Here is a 22,670-nt window from a genome sequence, read left to right on the forward strand (position 1 = left end):
TTGCCAATAAGTCATTTAATCAAGAAGTCTGAAGTTGAATTTGGTCTTTGATCGGTGTAATGAAAGGTTTTATTTGTGACGAATGGATTTTAGTTAATATAAGGGTTATATCACTCTAAAATATTTAAATAGGTATGTCAAATAGGTCAAATAGATGGGAATTTTCCACCCTATATCACCTAAAATTGCTTAGCATTTTCCAAAACTCTCGGGCTATTCGAATCTCAAAATGTCTACTCGTTCTCCAATATCCATCGGTGAACGGCTGAATACCGTGAAGGGAATGCCCTATATTTTCTGTATTTCAGATTTCTCTTTTTTTCGTATTCAAACGTTTCTATCTTTTTCGATTTCAGAATCTCGTAAAAAATTCAATATTTTTGCCTAGGCTGATTTGAAATTGTTTAAAGAGAATTGTCGGTAAATAAATAAAAAAAAGCGTGCTAGCCTGAATTGACGGTAAATTCAATGGTGTGGCCTGCAATTGATCTCACAATTTAAAACGGTTATCAGCAGGTTGGGCCGATCCAAAAGAGAAAAATTGCCAAAATCTCGACGCCGTCCCAAAGCTGACAGGAACCTTAAGCCAAAGTTAGTCCATCTTTTCTGGAATTTATTAGAAGTTTACAATATTTGCAATAAAAATTCATACTGTAAAACTGAAATTCATTTAACAAGACAAGGGGTTCAACTACTCAAGTATTAAAAGAACTAACTAAAAAGAAGAAGCTAATTCCCCCTATTGACACCGCCATAAAAAGCGTTAGTAAGTATAGGTATAATAATTTGATCAAAATCATTAAATAAAAACTGAATACTTTAAATAGACTTTTTATCAAAATTATTAAGTAACAATTTAATAAAAATTTCACAATTTTTCTAATTACAGGCTTTATGGGCATTTAAGCAAAAAATCGGAAATTAATTTGATTAGATACATTCTAAGAGCACACTGGCTATCCATGACGTATAAAACAAAGAAAAAATAAATAAATGAAAAATAAAATCCAATAGCCGAGAAAAACGAGGGTAGTGTCGGCAAGTATAAAAATATGAAGTGAAAATAAGTAGATATTTCGACAAGTCGTCCTCAGTGCCAAGAAAGAAATAACAACGAAAAAAAATGTAACTTATTGAAGTAAACTTCACAAGAGAACAAATACACACTGTATTTGTTTCTTGTCGTCCCAATCACCAGGTCGTCCCCGAATGAGGTGAAAGAAGGTCATCAGGAAGGGTTTAAGAGAAACTGGAATTTCTTGTACGTGTCTAAAGAGAGACGTTTTTGAATAGATTGGTATGGAGATGGGGTGTGCGTAGTTGTGTTGACCCCAAGTAGCTTAGTGCTGCAAAGAGTTGATAGTAATAGTAGTAGGAAGGGTGAAAAAGATTTTGAGTCTACTCATCACTGAAATTTTTTTTGAATTTTTACAATTTTCCCAGCTCGCTCCCATATTAAAATCAGGCTGCTTAGTGTTGCCTGGTTGCACGGCTCCCTGCCTTGATGTTTAAATACACCAGATTTTCAAAATTGCTTTAAAAAAATTAAATTATAAACGTCTTCGGTGATAAAGATATTATCTACGGCTACGAATGTTCGATTGTCATTTGCAAAAGCGGGTGAAATGTACCACATTTTGTACGATTTTTTGAATGAACAACTGACAAATTTCCAAAAAATTGCTCTTTGGGTCGCTTGAACACGAAAAAGGTGGGAAAATCGGAACACTGATCGTTGATGCAGTAATGCATTCTTCACAAGACGTGGAATTAAAACATATAGAACGTTCGAACACGTTCGTGTTCCACAATTTTATCCTTAAATTCTTATGAAAATCAATTGTGTGTCGTTTAAGCTAAGCATATTAAAATATTGAATACCCTTAACATAACTCTCATGCTACGTAACGGAAACATAAAAAGTAATTTTTTTTTTTTTTTTTTTATTAAACTACTTTTTACATCACATTAAACACTTGACTGTCGAAGTCCCAAATAGCTATGTCGTGTGAAAAACGGGAAAAAGCGGAACATAATTTTTTAAACCCGGAATTCTTGATCTTTGTCGTATTAATTTTCGAGGATCACACTGCCTTTCCATGACGTACAAATAACAGTTCAATATGGACAAATTCCTACATTTGATAGTGAAACAACAAAAAAATCTCTGGATATTTTGGTCACATATACAGCGGCTGTCTTCAGAAGATAAACTAAAACAATACAAATGAAAAGGTCGACATATATTGAAAACAACAAATTAATTACATATTCTTCAATGTCTTATTTTCCTGAAATCAGTTACAGATGCAGTAAGTTTATCTCATTCATTAACTCTCAAAACAAAAATCAATAATAAAAGGTCTTTGGTGGTAAAAGAATTCTCTAGGCCTACGATTATTCGATTATGTTCTTTGCCGAAACCGCTGGTGTTTACCACGTTCCATATGACTTCACAGTTGAACAACGGTCGAAGTTCCAAAGTACTATTCTTAAAATCGCTTGAAAACGGAAAAATAGCGCTTTTGAAAAACAAACTAATAACAAGATGTCTTTGATCATAAAAGAAATATCTACACCTACGATTATCCGACTGAATCATTGTTCAAAACGTGCGGTATGTACTACGCTCTATATGATTTCACAATTGAACAACGGTCGAATTGCCGAAGAACCCTTCTGAGAAAAAGTGGGGCATAATTTTCAAGAATTGGAAATCTTAATTTAGATCTCGTCAGAGGGAGTCTATGAATGTCATTTTTTTTAATTTATTATGAAGCCAGTTATGATTATTACATTAATTTGCTTTGGAAAAACAAATCAGTTCTAGAGCGATTTTTGATGATAAATACACCTCTACAGTCTACACCTACGATTTATCGATTGTGTCATTTGCCAAAACGGGTGATATGTACCACGTCCTAGAAAAGGGCGATATGTACTAAGTCATAAGATCGTTTTTAGAGTCGAATGAAATGGAAAAGTGAGGCATAATGTTTCTAAGTTGGAATGGGTAGTGTTGGCCGTGTTACAGAGAATTCTTGCATACCGTTTTTCTTTATTATTGATAAACCATTTAAGATTATTGCATTCAATTGCTTCCGAAAAATAGACAATGATAAAACTTCTTTGATGATAAAAGAAATCTTCTTTTTGGTTGTGTACTTTAACAAAACGGGGCAATACGTACCACGTTCTGTATAATTTCACGGATGAACAACTGCTGCAATAGACAACTGTTTGCATGACAATTCACACATGTGGGCTTTGGAATGCACTTCTACATGCATTTTCCGCAAATCATGGAATGAAAAATCCACATGGCTTGAAACTACTTTAGAGGGGCTGGGGGACATAAATGGTAAAAATTTATATTATTTACATTACATTATAATAATATAATAATTATTATATTATAATAATATTATTACTATAATAATATTATTTACTTTTAAATTTTAATATTATTTTATTCTACTGTTTGTCCTGTTTAATTTGACACCTCATTTACGAATTTTTGACCATAATTTATTTTTTTAAAACATAGACTTCATCAAAATAAAAATTTTTTAATAAAAATGAAAAAATAAATAAAACCTAATATAGTTAGCTGAAAACCCTAGACCATTTTTTTAACCTGGAGTTTAATTTGAATTTTCTGAAGATTTATGTTTTATATACTTTTGATACACGTTTCTTTGGAAGCATTTGAGGCATATTAATAAAACTATTTGTAATTTGTTTGTCATGTTATAGTAAATATTTTAAACACTGCAGCATGGGAAGTTCTTTTTATTTTTATTTATACATCACTTTGTTGTCATGAATAGGCTACTGGGTAATTTTTTAACGAAAATTCATAATAATATAATAAATTATATATTATGTTACATATTTTACATATATATATATATATATATATATATATATATATATATATATATATATATATATATATATATATATATATATATATATATATATATATATATATATATATATATATATATATATATATATATATATATATATACCTATATGTTTGTTACGGTAAATGTCCGGAAATTGGTTAATGTCGAGATTCACCGGTGAATGTCCGAAATACCGTTTTTCTCCTTGGATTTAGTCACCGCTGCCAGTCATTTTTTTCAAATTAGTGCAAGGTTTGATGATGACACATTTGGTTAGATTAGATTATGTTTGGTTAGACGATGTTAGTTTGGTTAAGGTTAGCTTAAGTAAGGTTTTTAACCCATTTCTGATATTTAGATTTAGGTATCTTTCATGATTCCTGAGAAAAGTGTACCTGAAGTGAAAAAAAGATTAATCTCGGAAAATTTGAATTAAAGTTTAGGTTTTAGAAAAATAATGACTGTTTTTTTAACCCAATTGTATTAAGTTTTTTTATTTTATTTGTTTTTTATTTTTGTCTTTTAAAATAATTTTTTTATTATTCATTAAAAAAAGATAAAGCTAAAAAGATAAAGGTTTGAGGTGTCAGATAAAAGGGTCACTGAGGTGTCAAATGAAGCAGGACAAACGGTAAAATAAAATAATGTTGAAAACTAAAAATCTTAAATTCTTACTTATTGTATCAGCGACCAACCTTAATATTTTTATTATGATTTTTCACTGATGATTTCTAAGTTACTTACTAGTGTGGCAACAGACAGACTTGGTTAGAGAAAAATGGGAGGGGGTTGAAGAGGTATATATTAAAACTTGATATACTACTTGACAATAACACTGGTGCGGTTAAGGAAGGAAATGAGGTTAGCAGTTGGTTTCGTGTTAAATCAGGAGTTAAACAGGGTTGTGTTCTACCTCCCTTAATATGGATCATTTTGATGGATTTTGTCTTAAGGAGCACAGGAAAGGAAATGGGAGACCACAGAATCAAATGGGGAGAAAAATCTCTCCTGGACTTAGATTATGCTGATGATTTAAGCATCCTTGATGAAAGTGTAAGCAAAATGAATGAGCTTTTAGAGGTTTTGCGAATTGAGGGTGCTAGAATAGGTTTGAAAATTAATGTTAAGAAGACCAAGTCACTAATGCTAGGAATAAGTGAAGATGAAAAGGTGACATTGGGTAACGAAAAGATTGATCAGCTGGGCAGCTTCACTTACCTTGGTAGTATCAAACATTCGTGGTAACGAACTGTAAGTAAGGAGCGACCCGGCTCAATAGTAATCACAACTCTTAAACAACGGAATTTTGATACCAGTAGATACATCAAAAGAATCAGATTTTTATGCTGATTTCAAATATTTAATTTTCATAAAGTTTAGTATTTTCCTTTTTTTTTGTCTTTTTTTTTAGTCCCATGTTTAGTCTAAAAAAAAATCGCCTTATTTTCGAAAGAGGGGGAAACTCCCCCTAAAAGTGATATAATCTTAATGAAAATCAAACCATCATATTCAGCGTATCAAAGAACCATACTGTAGAGGTTTCAAGCTCCTATCCGCAAAAATGTCAAATTTTGCATTTTTTGCCAGAAGAAAGATCACGGATGCGTTTTTATTTGTTTGTTTTTTTTCCCCAGGGGTGATCGTATCAATCCAGTGGTTGAAAAATATAGCAAGAGGGCTCATTCGAACGGAAATTAAAATTTCTAGTGCCCTTTTTAAGTGACCAAAAAAATTCGAAGGCAACTAGGCCCCCTCCCACGCTAATGTTTTTCCCAAAGGCACCGGATCAAAATTTTGAGATAGCCATTTGTTCAGCATAGTCGAAAGCCTAATAAATATGTCTTTGAGGATGACTTAGTCCCCCACAGTCCCCGGGGGAAGGACTGCCAGTTATGAACATTACCCATTGTTTACATATAGTATTTGTTATTTGGAAGTATGCTGACGTTTTCAAGAGGGATTTATCCTGGTGGGTAGTTTTTTTTAACTGAAAGTAAGGAGCAACATTAAGACTTAAAACGAACAGAAATTATTACGTATATGAGGGGTTCTCCCCCTAGTCGATACCTCGCTCTTTAAGCTAAAGTTTGTTTAGTACTTTCAAAAAAGCTATCTTTTCTAATTAAACCACCTTTGTGATTCAGGGGTCGTTCTTAAAGAATAATTGTTTTAAAAAAACTACGTTTTTTAAAGAGTTAAAGAGGCTGAGTCACAAGTTCGAACCTTAAAACGTACAGGGATTAGGAGGTACAGTTGGGGGGCTGCCGCCCCCCCCCAACTCTCCCACTTTCGCAACCTTTAAATAAAAAAAACAAGTTTTTTAAACTGAAAGTAAGGAGCAACTTCAAAACTTAAAACGAACAGAAATTATTCCGTATATGAAAGGGGCTGTGCCCTCCTAAACGCCTTGCTCTTTACGCTAAAGTTTGACTTCTCACAACTCTTTTTTTTAAACAACAAAATTTGCACGTTTCTTAGTTGGAGCTTGGGCTACAAAATGCGATCACCGCTGTCTCTCTGCGACCGCTAGGACCGGAAATCGCTTCACATTGTGGTGTTAACGCTTAACGCCTCTTTAAAGAGGCACAAGTGTGCCTCCTTGATTAGCTCGGCAACGGAAAAACCCAACGGTTTTTTTTGTCAAAGTCTCTGCAATCTATTTTTGAGGCAAGCAAATACAAAGTAAGATTTTTGTTTTTCGACAAAAAAAACTTCTGGGAAGGAGCTGGGATTTTTGGAAGCTTGCAGTCGGTCTTGTCAGGTTGAGAGGACTATTTTGATCTAATATAATGTTGAAATACTTTGCTTTTAGGAATTTCAACAATTAAGGTTTTAAGCTCCCAGGCCCCATGTTTCAAAGCAGTGGAGACTTACCTGTAACCTGAAGGCCGACTGTGATATTCTTCTGGAGACGCCTGTTATGCCGAAGGATTTAATGGATTGGATTTAAAAAAGAAACTGAGCTTCTTTTTTAAACTTTAAATTCAATATAAACCCAACGCCTCGCTCTTTACGCTAAAGTTTTTATTTTTTAAAAAAAAAGAGTTGTGAGAAAGTCAAACATTAGCGTAAAGAGCGAGGCGTTGAGGAGGGCACAGTCCCTTTCATATACGGAAGCGGGGGTTTGGGGGGCGGCCGCCCCCTAACTGCACTTCCTAATCCCTTTGCGTTTTAAGGTTCGAACTTGTGACTCAGCCTCTTTAACTCTTTAGAAAACGTAGTTTTTTTTCAAATAATTTAAAAAAGAAACTGAGTTTCTTTTTTAAACTTTAAATTCAGTATAAGATAAGATAAGATTTATTGCAAAAAGCCTGTGGGCCATAGCAATACATAATACAATCTACAAACCAACACTCAGGAACAAAATACAACTTTAGATAGAAAAATCAAAAAAGGAAAAAAGAAAAAGAACAACAAAATGACAAAAAAGAAACACACCAAGGTTCGACTTTTAATCAACAAACACAATATAATAAAATTCAAATCATAAAAATAGTATCAGGCTATCCCCTCAAACATGATTCCCTATATTTAGTCCCTAAATGAAGAAACTTACATGCACAACTGTTTAATAGCACATGCGTTCCTCTCAGCCATCCGCTCTATTAACCAGCATTCGCTCCCAAACACTCGTCCGAAACATTCATTCCGCAACTCAGACAGCTCTTCACACTCGAATACAAAATGAAATAAGTTTTCCTTCACCAATCCACACATTGGGCAAAAATAAGGGCCAACCGCCAGCCTAAACTTTCCCAAAAATTTCCTTCACTCACCTAAATCCAAACTATCCCCTCTGACCAACAAGAAATTCTTCAATTTCTCTCTATTCAACCCCAACTAAAGATAAACCTCCCCCCACCAGTCTTTGGCTTGGGAGTAAAACCTCAAAGACATAGATTGGTCCTTCTTGCCACTCTTGGATTTCTTGGTCATTTAGGGTTCGCTGGACTTCCTTCCATACTGACACGGTCTCATCCATCGGGGCATTTTCCTTCATTCCACATCTCCGATATAAAAAAATTTCTCTGACAGGGAATCGAACCCGGATCTTCCGCCTGACAGTCAGGAACAACGACCATTGTACCACAGAGACACTTACGGAAATGTTATTTTAGTCTCCCGTATCTATTTTTGATGCAAGCAAATCCCCACAAAACTTGATATCTGGTTTTTGGAAAATAGGAAAGGAAGGATTGGATTGAGGTAAAATTTTAGGATAAGCTCCCAGGCCCAAGGAAAGCTTATCCTCTAAATTTCAGCCCGATCGAACAACTTTAAAGGGAGGCTGTGGTGGGAAAAATTAACATGGGCTCTTATAGGAAGACGAGGTTTTTCGTAAATGTAAATTCGGGGGATAATTTTTTCGGTCTGAAAATATCAAAAGGCCCTAACAGGTTGAATTCCGCTTCGAATGAGTCCTCATTCACCTGGATCCGTTGCCAACTGTGGCCTGTAGGCGTGGCTGATCAAAAAAAAGAGAAATGAACATTGTGTGGCTATATTTGTTTTTTGGAAAACAGGGAAGGAGTAATCGGATTGAGCTGAAATTTCTAAGATAAGCTTCCGGGCCCTAGGAAAGCTCAACCTCTAAATTTCAGCCCAATCGGACAACGTTAAAGGGGGGCTGTGGTCGGAGGGTCGAAACTTCCGGCCCACTTTTACCCATGGAGATAAAGTCGGGGGGGGGTGAAATTTTGCACGTTTCTTAGTTGGAGCTTGGGCTACAAAATGCGATCATAAGCTAACCTAATCTAACCTTTTCCGGCGAGTATGGTTAGGTTAGGTTAGGCTAGATTAAGTTAGGTTAGATTAGGTTAGGTTAAGTTAGGTTAGGTTAGCCCACGTACGCTACACTTAGGTTAGCTTAGGTTAGGTGAGAGACAGGAAAAAAGTTAGGTGTATGATGAGGTTAGGTTAGATTAAGTTAGGTTAGGTTAAGTTAGGTTAGGTTAGCCTACGTACGTGCGCGTATGTAGGCTAACCTAGTCTAACCTAACTTAACCTAACCTAACTTAATCTAACCTAATCATACACCTAACTTTTTGCCTGTCTCTCACCTAACCTAAGCTAACCTAAGTGAAGCGTGCGTGGGCTAACATAACCTAACTTAACCTAACCTAATCTAACCTAACTTAATCTAGCCTACCCTAACCTAACCATACTCGCCGGAAAAGGTTAGATTAGGTTAGCTTATCATGAGCGCTCATGATAAGCTAACCTAATCTAACTTAACTTAAACGTGGAGAAACCTAACCTATAACCTAACCTAACCTAATCTAACCTATGGTTTTGGTATTTCTATGCAATATTGTGTAATTTTGTGGTTATGCTAGTTTGGACTAAACTTCAACTCTAACTAAATCTCTAAGCTAAGATTCTAGGCTACACCTCTAAGCTATAACTCTTAAGTAAAACTAAAATAAACAATAACTCTAACTAAAACTCTAAGCTAAGACTCTAAGCTAAAACTATAAACTCTTAACTATAACTAAACTAAACGAAATTTCAACCCTAACTAAAACTCTAATCTAAGACTTTAAGGTAAAACTCAAAACTATTAACTAAAACTAAACTAAACTAAATCTCTAACAAAAACTCTAAGCTAAGACTCTAAGATAAAACTATAAACTCTTAACTAAAACTAAACTGAACTAGATCTTCAAAAAAAACTATAATCTAAGACTATAAGCTAAAAAATATACACTCTTAAATAAAAAAAAACTAAACTAGAAATATAACAAAAACTATAATCTAATAATATAATATAAAATTATAAACTATTAACTAAAACTAAAATAAACTATAACTATAACTAAAACTCTAAGATATGACTCTAATGTAAAACACAAAACTCTTAACTAAAAGTAAACTAAACTAGAACTCTAACAAAAACTCTAAGATAGGACTCTAATCTAAAAAACTCTAAACTCTTAACTAAAACTAAACTAAACTAAAACTTCAACAAAAACTCTAAGCTATTATTCTATGATAAAACTCTAAACTATTAAGTAAACTAAACTATAACTCTAACAAAGACTCTAAACTAAGACTCTAAGCTAAAAACTCTAAACTCTTAACTATAACTAAACTAAACTTCAACTCTAACTATAACTCTAAGCTAAGACTAAGCTAAAACTCTAAACTCTTAACTAAAACTAAACTAAACTAAAACTCTAAGCTAAGTCTCGAAGGTAAAACTCCAGACGCTTAACTATATCTAAACTAAACTAGAACTCTAACAAAAACTCTAAGCTACGACTCTAAGCTAAAACTCTAAACTATTAACTAAACCTAAACTAAATTAGAACTTCAACAAAAACTCTAAGCAAAGGACTCTAAGCCAAAAACTCTAAACTCATAACTAAAACTAAAATAAACTAGAACTCCAACAAAAACTCTAAGCTAAGACTCTAAGCTAAAATTCTAAACTCTTAGCTAAAACTAAACTAAACGAGAACTCTAACTAAAACTCTAAGCTAAGACTCTTAGGTAAAACACTAAACTCTTAACTAAAAGTAAACTAAACTAGAACTCTAACTGAAACTCAAAGGTAAAACATCAAATTCTTAACTAAAACTAAACTAAACTAGAACTCTAACAAAAACTCTAAGCTAAGACTCTAAACTAAAATTCTAAACTCTTAACTAAAACTAAACTAGAACTCTAACTAAAAATCTAAGCTAAGACTCTATGGTAAAACACCAAACTCTTAACTAAAACTAAACTAAACTAGAACTCTAACTGAAACTCAAAGGTAAAACATCAAATTCTTAACTAAAGTTAAATTAAACTAGAACTCTAACAAAAACTCTAAGCTAAGACTCTAAGGTAAAACTCTAAACTCTTAAGTAAAATTAAGCTAAACTAGAACTCTAACAAAAACTGTAAGCTAAGACTCAGCTAAAACTCGAGACTCTTAACTAAATCTTAACCAAGCTGTAACTTTAATTAAAAATAAAATATATTAATATAAGATTAAACTATAAATTATTTAATTTAAATAAACTAAAATTAAAATATAACTAAAACTATAAGATAAGACTATATGGTAAAACTCTAAACTCTTAACTAAAAATAAACTAAACTAGAACTCTAAATAAAACTAAGCTAAGACTCTATGCTAAAAACTTTAAACTCTTAACTAAAACTAAACTAAACTAGAACTCTAATTCAAACTCTAAGTCTAAGCTAAAACTCTAAACTAAAACTAAACTAAACTAGAAATTCAACAAAAACTGTAAACTAAGACTCTAAGCTAAAAACACTAAACTCTTACCCAAAACTAAACTAAACTAGAACTCTAACAAAAACTCTAAGCTGAGACTCTAAGCTAAAATTCTATACTCTTAAGTAAAACTAAACTTAACTAAAACTCAAAGCTAAGTCTCTAAGCTAAAACTCTAAACTCCTAACTATTACTAAACTAAACTTCAACTCTAACAAAAACTATCAGCAAAGACTCTAAGCTAAAACTAGAAACTATTAACTAAAACTAAAACTAAACTAAACTAAAACTTCAACAAAAACTCTAAGCTAAGACTCTAAGCTAAAAACTCCAAAATATTAACTAAAAATAAACTAAACTAGAACTATAAAAAAATCTTTAAGCTAAGACTCTAAACTAAAAAACTCTAAACTCTTAACTAAAACTAAACTAAACTATAACTCCAACAAAAACTCTAAACTAAGACTCTAAGGTAAAAAACTGTAAAATCTAAACTAAATGTAAACTAGACTAGAACACTAACTGAAACTAAAAGGTAAAAAACAAAATTCTTAACTGAAATTAAACTAAACTTCAACTCTAACAAAAACTCTAAGCTAAGACTCTAAACTATTAACTAAAACTAAACTAGAACTTCAACAAAAACTCTAAGTTAAAAACTCTAAACTCTTAACTAAAACTTAACCAAACTATAACTTTAAGTAAAACTCTAAGCTACGACTCTAAGCTAAAACTATAAATTCTGAACTTTAACTAAAACTAAACTAAAATATAACTCTCACTAAAAGTCTTAGATAATACTCTGTTGTAAAATCTAAACTTTTAAATAAGACTATACAAAACTAGAACTCCAATTGAAACTCAAAGGTATAAAATCAAAATATTAAGTAAAAATAAACTAAACTAGAATTCTAACAAAAAAAACCTCTAAACACTTAACTAAAACTAAACTAAACTTCAACTCTAACAAAAACTCTAAGTTAAGACTCTAAGCTAAAACTCTAAACTAAAACTAAACTATACTAGAACTCCAACATAAACTCTAAGCTAATACTCTAAGCTAAAAACACTAAACTATTAAATAAAACTAAAATAAACTAGAACTCTAACAAAAACTCTAAGCTGAGACTAAAACTAAACTAAACTAGAAATCTAACGAAAACTCTAAGCTAAGACTCTATACTAAAACTCTAAACTATTAACTAAAACTAAACTAAACTAGAACTTCAACAAAAACTCTAAGCTAAAAACTCTAAACTCTTAACTAAAACTTAACCAAACTATAACTTTAAGCTAAGACTCTAAGCTAAAACTCTAAATTCTGAACTGTAACTAAAACTAAAATAAACTATAAATCTAAATAAAAATATAAGCTAATAATATATGTTAAACTATAAACTATTAACTAAAAATAAACTAAACTACAACTCTAACTTAAACACAAAGTTAAAAAATAGAACTCTTAACTAAAATTAAAATAAACTAGAACTCTAACAAAAAAAAACTCTATACTCTTAACTAAAACTAAGCTAAACTTCAACTCTAACAAAAACTCTAAGTTAAGACTCTAAGCTAAAACTCTAGACTAAAACTAACCTAAACTAGAACTTCCACATAAACTCTAAGCTAAGACTCTAAGCTAAAAACACTAAACTCTTAACTAAAACTAAAATAAACTAGGACGTTAACAAAAACTCTAAGCTGAGACTCTAAGCTAAAACTCTAAACTCTTAAGTAAAACTAAACTAAACTTCAACTCTAACAAAAACTCTAAGCTAAGACTCTAAGCTAAAACTCTAAACTCTTAAGTAAAACTAAACTAAACTAGAACTCTAAGCTAAGACTCTAAGGTAAAACACCAAACTCTTAACTGAAAGTATACTAAACTAGAACTCTAACTGAAACTCAAAGGTAAAACATCAAACTCTTAACTAAAATTAAACTAAACTAGAACTCTAACAAAAAACTCTAATCTAAGACTCTAAGCTAAAACTCGAAACTCTTAACTAAAACTTAGTCAGTATCATAAAATATTAAAAAATGGGGGAGGGGAGGGGGAGGAGGGAAGGGGGAGGAGGGGAGGGGGAGGAGGGGTGGGGGAGGGGAGGGGAAGGTGAGGAGGGGGAGGAGAGGGAGGGAGAGGGAGGGGGACCCTTTGGGGGCCAAGGGGGGGAGGGGGCCTTTGGGGCCTGAGGTGTGCTTTGGGGGCTGGGGGTGGGCCTTTAGGGCCGGGTGGTCCTTTGGGGACCTGGTGAGGGCCTGGGGCACCGGGGGTCCTTTGGGTGTCTGGGGGGCCCTTTGGGAGCCCTGTGGACCTTTGGGGGCTGGGGGAGGGCCTTTGGGGGCCCGGAGAGGGCCTTTGGGGGTCTGGGGAGGGCCTTTGGGGATCTGGGGGACCTTTGAGGATCGGTGGCCTCCTTCGGGGTTGGGGTGGGGGGATCGGAACCCTTTGGGCTTGTGGTAGGGGACCTCACAACATTGTTCAAATGGAACTTGTGTATTATAAGGACCAAAGAGTTTCACCCTCAAATCCTCTTCTAAAATCATCTTTTAAAATCATCTTTTAAAATGTCTCTAACTGTTTCGCCGAAATAATTCCATAACCTGTCTAAAAAAGTTTCGCCCAAATAATCCCTAAACGTAAATTCAGCGTGTTCCTTTTGTTTTTGGCATCTCTGCGCTGAGGCATTTCAAATTAATAAGAAACCTGATTCCCGCGCTAAAACAATTCATCGCTAAGATGTTTCTTTGAGAATTGTTTCCATGGCGTTTGGTTATTAATATCTTTTGGAGTTCGACCAAAAGAGTTGTTTCCGAGGCAAAGACATTAATGACTTGGATCTATTCCTGGAGAAATGTTGACAGTATCTGTCAGACATTATTAAACTTTGCCTGGAAACAATTTGATTAATGAATGACAGCACAGGTGTTCCAAATTCCCAATCGATTACGCAATCAATTTCTCAGAAATCCATTTCCCCTAGGGAGGCTATGCCCATATAAGGAGCCCTGTTCGGATCAATAGGGTCATTTCTACTCACAAGTGTGCCTCCTTGATTGTTTTAAAAAATAGGCTTGTGAGAAAGAGTCAAACTTTAGCGTAAAGAGCAAGGCGTTGAGGAGGGGAAAGCCCATTTCATATACGGAATAATTTCTGTTCGTTTTAAGTTTTAATGTCGCTCCTTACTTTTAGTTAAAAAAAAACCTTTTTTTTAAATTTAATTATTAGTAAAGACCGTGGGAGCAGTGAAGATGTCAAAGTAGAAAAGCTAAGTTTCAGGGTGTTTTTTTCATAGTTAAAAAGTGTTTGGAAGAATAGGAAGATAAGTCTGCAAACCAAGATTAGAATAAAAGAAGCAACAGTGATGACAGTGGTCAAAAATGGCTCTGAAGCATGGGCGCTCCGAAGAGCGGATGCAAATTTGCTAGATGTTTTCCAGAGAAGTTGCCTACGGATTGTTCTGGGTACCCGGCTGACTGACCGTATTTCAAGCAGTAGGCTGTACGAAAAATGTTGTTCAATCCACAGTTGCCAGGTGGTGCGCATTTGCGCCATTTGGGCGCTTATTTGAGTTGATTGCGCATTGAATTTTTCAAATTGGCACATTGCGCCGATTTTGCGCATGTCAAAAAATTCGGCGCAAAGTTGGCGCATTTTACCTTCACAATAACAATGAAAAAACTTAAAATTTTAAAGTCTATTGTTTACTGACAGATTCAGGAATCTGTCTATAAAGAAAGGTGGAATTTTCAGAACAACGTAGGGATTCTCATATCGCATTCCAGGCTCCATGACGACCTATATTTTAAATTATTAAAGCGTGCATTATCCTTAGCGTGAAAAACCAAATTGGAAAGTTGTCAAATTTCGATAAAAAAAAAAATACAGAAAAGAGTGGGAAAAGCTGACCTTTGATCGACATAGCACAAGCAGCTCTTTCTGTCTTAAGCTTACCCATCAGCAACCTTTTTGTCGAGAGAGTGATTTCTGTTATGAATCTTGTCAAGTACAGAATTCAAAACAGGATGCACCTTAAAATGCTTAACTCTACTGTGACCATCCGACTTAGGCTAAATTGCCAGGGAAAGTGCTGCAGGGATATTGATCCTACACCCGCTAGGCTGAATAGATTTACCATTGAAATGTATGACATCAGAAAACCATTCAACGACAATGAAAATGAAGATGAAACTCTTAAGGAATTTTTGGGTGATATAGAAGGAGGGTTTGATGTTTAACTTTATTTAACTTTGAAAATGATCTTGAATACTAGTCGAAGATAAATACAATATATGATTAAAAAATGTACAAAACTAATTTGAAGTTCATTAAAAGGAAAACACAAATAAAATAACAATCGGAACTGTTGAAGGACCTTGCCAAAGGCAATTTTGTCTCATATGTATGTCTTTGGCTTCTGTTTCATGACAAAATCTCAGAAAATAGTCTTTAGCCTGCAATTTTATAGATAGTTGCATTAATAACGGCCGGTCTAATTTCTTATGTTTGACTTGGCCGTTCTTGTCGTTCTAATTTATATTTTGAAAGCTACGAAACATTTTGTTCTCATAACTAAATTTGAGAATTTATATCTTTTTCAGCTTTGAATTGGAATGTCATAAAAATATTGTATAAAGAAGTAAACTCTGATGTCACTTACCTAAATGACATTTTGGAGAGATTTGACCTTCAAGGATCATGCCTCTCTTTAGTTCTACATTAGAAAATCCTATCTATTAGTTATTTTAATCAAATGCGCCTTTAACTTCCACGTTTTTTGTATGACTTGTCTATATTGCACGACCTGTATACTGAGTACCTATTTCTTTTTTTAGTTCTTTAATCACAATTTCTATTGTTGATAGGGAATAATTCAGTATATCACCCAGAAAGGAATATAAAATCCAACCTTAGATATTGGCAAGTATTTTTTTTTTGTTAGATCTTCTGTAATTCCCTTTTTTATTTAATTCTCTGACATACCAGAGAACAAAGGAAAATATTTTTCTTGTCAAGCCAGAGACTGAGAACAGAAAATTTCGACCACAAAAGCGCATGTAATCAGTCAAAAATGCTTCACTGTTTCAGATTTCGGAATATGGTGCCGAAATCTGTCAATGAAGACTGAATCCTACCAATTTAAAGTTCTAGTATTCTGAAAAGCAAAATTCACGCTATCTGGTAATATTGTCTCTGATTTCTTTCTTTTTTTTGCACTCATCCCTTCAAGATCTAATTTACCCTGAATGTCGAACTCCACCCCAAATTATATAGGTAAAATGAGCCGATGGCGTATTTTCGCTTCCCTTGATGCGCAATCTAAAGTCAGGCACCTGGCATCACTGGTTCAATCCCTCTTTCTAGGGCTATAATGAAAGAAAGGTTGAGATGGATAGGGCACGTTGTGAGGATGAAGGATGATAGATTGCCAAAGATTGTCCTTTGTGGCCAACCGTCTAGGACTAAACAAAAAGCCGGTCGTCCTCGTCTTAGGTGAGAGGACGTCATAAAAAAGATTTAAAGGAAATGGGAACTTCCTGGGAGGGTGTAAAAAGGGAGGCTTTGAATAGAACGGGATGGAGGAGGAGTGTGCGTAGCTGTGTTTGGCGTCAGGCGGTTTGGTGCTGCGGTGAGTTGTTAGTAGTAGTAGTAGTACATGATATATAACTTGATACATTAAACTTGATATATTATAAGTAGAGGTGACCCTAAAGCCCCCACGATAACACCACCCCTTCGAATCCTGATCCGGACACTTTTTTTTAAAACTCCCACGCGAACACCAAATATGGGCATAGAGTCCCTCGGGGAGATTGATTTCTGAGAAATTGATTGCGTAATCGATTGGGAATTTGGAACACCTGTGCTGTCAGTCATTAATCAAATTGTTTCCAGGCAAAGTTTAATAATGTCTGACAGGTACTGTCAACATTTCTCCGGGAATAGATCCAAGTCTTTAATGTTTTTGCCTCGGAAACAACTCTTTTGGTCGAACTCCAAAGATATTAATAACCAAACACCATGGAAACAGTTCTCCAAGAAACATCTTAGCGATGAATTGTTTTAGCGCGGGAATCAGGTTTCTTATTAATTTGAAATGCGTTAGCGCAGAGATGCCAAAAACAAAAGGAACACGCTGAAATTACTTTTAGGGATTATTTGGGCGAAACTGTTTTAGACAGGTTATGGAATTATTTCGGCGAAACAGTTAGATACATTCTAGAATATGATTATAGAAGAGAATTTGAGGTGAAACTCTGTGGTCGTTATAATACACAAGTTCCATTGAACAGTGTCATGAGGTCCTCTACCCCAACCCCAAAGGGTTCCGATCCCCCTACCCCAACCCCAAAGGGTTCCAATCCCTCTACCCCAACCCCGAAGGAAACCACCAGTCCTCAAAGGTCCACTGGGCTCCCAAAGGGCCCACCGGCCCTCAAGGTTCCCCCAGACCCCCCCCCCCCCGGGGCCCAAAGGACCCCACCCCCCTTTGGCCCCCCAAAGGGGTCCCTCTCCCTCCATCTCCTCCCTCCTCCTCCCCTTCCCCTCCCCTCCTTCCACTTCCCTCTCCTCCCCTCCTTCTCCTCCCCCTCCCCCTCCCCCTCCTCCCCCTCCCTCCTCCCTCCTCCTCCTCCTACTCCCTCCTCCCTCCCCCTCCTCCCTCCTCCTCCTCCCCTCCTCCTCCCCTCCCCTTCCCTCCCCTATTTTTTATACTTTTTTTGTGCATTGAGACACAGAACGACCCCCTCCCCCAGTCCCTCCCCCCTCCAAAGGTCTGATTTTTCAAAGTTCATTTCGGTTTTCTTTCATTGAAATGCAAGAGTTGGAATATTTCAGTAGCGTTTGGTTGTGGTTTACCTTGTCACAGTTACATTTTCTTGATTTTTCAAAGTTCATTTTTGAATTTCTTTCATTTAAATGCAAGAGTGAGAATATTTCAGTAGCGTTTTGTCGTGGTTTACCTTGTCACAGTTACATTCCCTTGATTTTCAAAGCTCATTTTCGATTTCCTTCGTTGAAATGCAAGAGTTGGAATATTTCAGTTGTGTTTTCTCGTGGTTTACCATGTCACAGTTACAGTCTCTTGATTTTTCAAAGTTCATTTTCGATTTCCTTCTTTGAAATGCAAGAGTTTGAATATTTCAGTAGTGTTCTGTTGTGGTTTACCTTGTCACAGTTACATTCTATTAATTTTTCAATGTTCATTTTGGATTTCTTTCATTGAAATGCAAGAGTTGGAATATTTCAGTAGTGTTTTGTTGTGGTTTACCTTGTCACAGTTACATCTTCTTGTTTTTTCAAAGTTCATTTTGAATTTCTGTCGTTGAAATGCAAGAGTTGGAATATTTCAGTAGTGTTTTGTCCTGGTTTACCTTGTCACAGTTACATTCTCTTGATTTTTCAAAGTTCATTTTGAATTTCTTTCATTGAAATGCAAGAGTTGGAATATTTCAGTAGTGTTTTGTCGTGGTTTACCTTGTCACAGTTACATTTTCTTGATTTTTCAAAGTTCATTTCGGTTTTCTTTCCTTGAAATGCAAGAGTTGGAATATTTAAGTAGTGTTTTGTCGTGGTTTTCCTTGTCACAGTTACATTTTCTTGATTTTTCAAAGTTTATTTTGAATTTTTTTCGTTGAAATGCAAGAGTTGGAATATTTCAGTAGTGTTTTGTCGTGGATTACTTTGTCACAGTTACATTCTCTTGATTTTTCAAAGTTCATTTTGAATTTCTTTCGTTGAAATGCAAGAGTTGGAATATTTCAGTAGCGTTTTGTCGTGGTTTATCTTGTCACAGTTACATTCTCTTTATTTTTCTAAGTTTAGTTTGAATTTCTTTCATTGAAATGCATGAGTGTGATTATTACAGTAGTGTTTTGTCATGGTTTACCTTGTCACACTTACATTCTCTTAATTTTTCAAAGTTCATTTTGAATTTCTTTCGTTGAAATGCAAGAGTTGGAATATTTCAGTAGTGTTTTGTAATGGTTTACCTTGTCACAGTTATATTTTCATGATTTTTCAAAGTTCATTTTGAATTTCTTCCTTTGAAATGTAAGAGTTGGAATATTTCAGTAGTGTTTTGTCGTGGTTTACCTTGTCACAGTTACATTTTCTTTATTTTTTAAAGTTCATTTTGAATTTATTTCGTTAAAATGCAAGAGCTGGAATATTTCAGTAGTGTTTTGTTGTGGTTTACCTTGTCACAGTTACATTATCTTAATTTTTCAAAGTTCATTTTGGATTTCTTTCGTTGAAATGCAAGAGTTGGAATATTTCAGTAGTGTTTTGTCATGGTTTACCTTGTCACAGTTACATTCGCTTGATTTTTCAAAGTTCATTTTGGATTTCTTTAGTTGAAATGAAAGAGTTGGAATATTTCAGAAGCGTTTTGTCGTGGTTTACCATGTCACAGTTACATTCCCTTGATTTTTCAAAGTTCATTTTGAATTTCTTTCATTGAAATGCAAGAGTTGGAATATTTCAGTAGTGTTTTGTCGTAGTTTACCTTGTCACAGTTACATTTTCTGGATTTTTCAAAGTTCATTTCGGTTTTCTTTCATTGAAATGCAAGAGTTGGAATATTTCAGTAGTGTTTTGTCGTGGTTTACCTTGTCACAGTTACATTTTCTTGATTTTTCAAAGTTCTTTTCGGTTTTCTTTCATTGAAATGCAAGAGTTGGAATATTTCAGTAGTGTTTTGTCGTGTTTTACCTTGTCACATTTACATTCGCTTGATTTTTAAAAGTTCATTTTGGATTTCTTTAGTTGAAATGCAAGAGTTGGAATATTTCAGAAGCGTTTTGTCGTGGTTTAACATGTCACAGTTACATTCACTTGATTTTTCAAAGTTCATTTTGTATTTCTTTCATTGAAATGCAAGAGTTGGAATATTTCAGTAGTGTTTTGTCGTGGTTTACCTTGTCAGAGTTACATTTTCTGGATTTTTCACAGTTCATTTCGGTTTTCTTTCATTGAAATGCAAGAGTTGGAATATTTCTGTAGTGTTTTTTCGTGGTTTACCTTGTCACAGTTACATTCTCTTGATGTTTCAAAGTTCATTTTGTATTTCTTTCATTTAATTGCAAGAGTGAGAATATTTCAGTAGCGTTTTGTCGTGGTTTACCTTGTCACAGTTAAATTCCCTTGATTTTTCAAAGGTTATTTTCGATTTCTTTCGTTGAAATGCAAGAGTTGGAATATTTCAGTAATGTTTTCTCGTGGTTTACTATGTCACAGTTACATTCCCTTGATTTTTCAAAGTTCATTTTCAATTTCCTTCGTTGAAATGCAAGAGTTGGAATATTTCAGTAGTGTTCTGTTGTGGTTTACCTTGTCACAGTTACATTCTATAAATTTTTCAAGGTTCATTTTGGATTTCGTTCATTGAAATGCAAGAGTTGGAATATTTCAGTATTGTTTTGTTGTGGTTTAACTTCTCACAGTTATATTTTCTTGTTTTTTCAAAGTTCATTTTGAATTTATCTCATTGAAATGCAAGAGTTGGAATATTTCAGAAGTGTTTTGTTGTGGTTTACCTTGTCACAGTTACATTTTCTTGTTTTTTTAAAGTTCATTTTGAATATCTTTCATTGAAATGCAACAGTTGGAATATTTCAGTAGTGTTTGTTGTGGTTTACCTTGTCACAGTTACTTTTTCTTGATTTTTCAAAGTTTATTTCGGTTTTCTTTCATTGATATGCAAGAGTTGGATTATTTCAGTAGTGTTTTGTCGTGGTTTTTCTTGTCTAAGTTACATTTTCTTCATTTTTCAAAGTTCATTTTGAATTTTTTTCGTCGAAATGCAAGAGTTGGAATATTTCTGTAGCGTTTTGATGTGGTTTACCTTGTCAGAGTTACATTCTCTTGATTTTTCAAAGTTCATTTTGAATTTCTTTCGTTGAAATGCAAGGGTTTGAATATTTCAGTAGAGTTTTGTCGGGGTTTACCCTGTCACAGTTACATTATCTTGATTTTTCAAAGTTCATTTTGAATTTCTTTCCTTGAAATGCAAGAGTGGGATTATTACAGTAGTGTTTTGTCGTGGCTTACCTTGTCACAGTTACATTCCCTTGATTTTTCAAAGTTCATTTTCGATTTCCTTCGTTGAAATGCAAGAGTTGGAATATTTCAGTAGTGTTTTGTTGTGGTTTACCATGTCACAGTTATATTCCCTTGATTTTTCAAAGTTCATTTTGAATTTCTATCGTTGAAATGCAAGAGTTGGAATATTTCAGTAGCGTTTTGCTGTGGTTTACCTTGTCACAGTTACATTCTCTTGATTTTTTAAAGTTCATTTTGGATTTCTTTAGTTGAAATGCAAGAGTTGGAATATTTCAGAAGCGTTTTGTCGTGGTTTACCATGTCACAGTTACATTCCCTTGATTTTTCAAAGTTCATTTTGAATTTCTTTCATTGAAATGCAAGAGTTGGAATATTTCAGTAGTGTTTTGTTGTGGTTTACATTGTAACAGTTACATTTTCTTGATTTTTCAAAGTTCATATAGGTTTTCTTTCTTTGAAATGCAAGAGTTGGAATATTTCAGTAGTGTTTTGTCGTGGTTTACCTTGTCACAGTTACATTTTCTTGATTTTTCAAAGTTCATTTCGGTTTTCTTTCATTGAAATGCAAGAGTTGGAATATTTCAGTAGTGTTTTGTCGTGTTTTACCTTGTCACATTTACATTCACTTGATTTTTCAAAGTTCATTTTGGATTTCTTTAGTTGAAATGCAAGAGTTGGAATATTTCAGAAGCGTTTAGTCGTGGTTTACCTTTTCACAGTTACATTCCCTTTATTTTTCAAAGTTCATTTGGATTTTATTCCATTGAAATGCAAGAGTTGGAATATTTCAGTAGTGTTTTGTCGTGGTTTACCTTGTCACAGTTACATTTTCTGGATTTTTCAAAGTTCATTTCGGTTTTCTTTCATTGAAATTCAAGAGTTGGAATATTTCTTTAGTGTTTTTTCGTTGTTTACCTTGTCACAGTTAAATTCTCTTGATTTTTCAAAGTTCATTTTGTATTTCTTTCATTGAAATGCAAGAGTGAGAATATTTCAGTAGCGTTTTGTCGTGGTTTACCTTGACACAGTTACATTCCCTTTATTTTTCAAAGTTCATTTTCGATTTCCTTCGTTGAAATGCAAGAGTTGGAATATTTCAGTAGTGTTTTCTCGTGGTTTACCATGTCACAGTTACAGTCCCTTGATTTTTCAAAGTTCAGTTTAGATGTTCGGCGTTGAAATTCTAGAGTTTGAATATTTCAGCAGAGTTCTGTTCTGGTCTACCTAGTAACAATTACAGTCTATTAAAAATTATATGTTAAGTTCGTAGTTATTTCTTTGAAATGCAATTGTTGGACTATTTAAGTATAGTTTTGTGTTGGTTTAACTTCTCAAAGTTATATTTTCTCTTTTTTTCAAAGTTCATTTTATATTTCTTTCTTTGAAATGCAAGAGTTGGAATATTTCAGAAGTGTTTTGTCATGGTTTTCCTGGTCACAGTTGCATTTTATTTTTTTTTCAAAGTTTA

The 22,670-nt window shown here is 34.0% G+C and overlaps 1 protein-coding gene across 2 annotated transcripts in view; it reads left to right on the top strand.

Annotated features, from left to right (window-relative positions):
• Nucleotides 1–45: 45 nt before the first annotated feature.
• LOC148945665 (uncharacterized) overlaps nucleotides 46–22,670 on the top strand; it is an 82,191-nt gene continuing 59,566 nt past the window's right edge. The window contains exon 1 of one of the 2 annotated variants that reach the window (XM_089097727.1): nucleotides 46–132. The gene's annotated coding sequence lies outside the window, so the exon portion shown is untranslated. The remainder of the gene's footprint in view (nucleotides 133–22,670) is intronic. The other variant, XM_089097729.1, reaches the window with a different exon arrangement.

Source organism: Artemia sp. Qi Xiang Cuo, chromosome 12 (genome assembly GCF_049724085.1).
Source record: "Artemia sp. Qi Xiang Cuo chromosome 12, ASM4972408v1, whole genome shotgun sequence".
Lineage (NCBI taxonomy): Eukaryota > Metazoa > Arthropoda > Branchiopoda > Anostraca > Artemiidae > Artemia > Artemia sp. Qi Xiang Cuo.